Here is a 417-nt window from a genome sequence, read left to right as displayed (position 1 = left end):
GCCCGGGCACTCCGCAGTTGGGGAAGTCAGGGCAGAGGGGGAGGCGGCAGGAGGAATGGGAGCCGAGGGAGGGGCGCCGAGGAGGGGGCGCAGGGCTCGTGACCGGGGAACCAGCCGAGACGTTTCGGCCAGGGCTGGTTGCAGGGGGTCGACCTGGGGTTGCGCTGCTGGAGCTGGGGGACTGGGGACTAGGGACGGGGAGAGTGGGACTGGGGGCTTGGGCACCACAGAGGGTGCGCGGGAGAAAGGACTGGCAGCGAGGACTCCCGGCTTTTCTCAGGCGCTCGAAGATGGGAGGGAATCCCCCGGCAGGCGCGCTCCTGGCAGGGGGCGGTGATGGTCTAGAGGGGTGGAGGGCCCGGAGGGACGCGAAGGGGCGGCAGGGACAGCTGGGAGCCCCGGACGACTGTTAGTAAA

At 70.5% G+C, this 417-nt stretch overlaps 1 protein-coding gene across 2 annotated transcripts in view; it reads left to right on the top strand.

The window, feature by feature from the left end:
- The window catches only part of ELMO1 (engulfment and cell motility 1), a 584819-nt gene that overhangs the window by 859 nt on the left and 583543 nt on the right, over window positions 1–417 (top strand). The gene's annotated exons all lie outside the window — the stretch shown is intronic.

This window comes from Bison bison, unplaced genomic scaffold (genome assembly GCF_000754665.1).
Source record: "Bison bison bison isolate TAMUID 2011002044 unplaced genomic scaffold, Bison_UMD1.0 scf7180017864525, whole genome shotgun sequence".
In the NCBI taxonomy this organism is placed as follows: Eukaryota; Metazoa; Chordata; class Mammalia; order Artiodactyla; family Bovidae; genus Bison; species Bison bison.
Note: the sequence above shows the minus strand (reverse complement) of the source record. Positions and strands in the feature narration are given on the sequence as shown.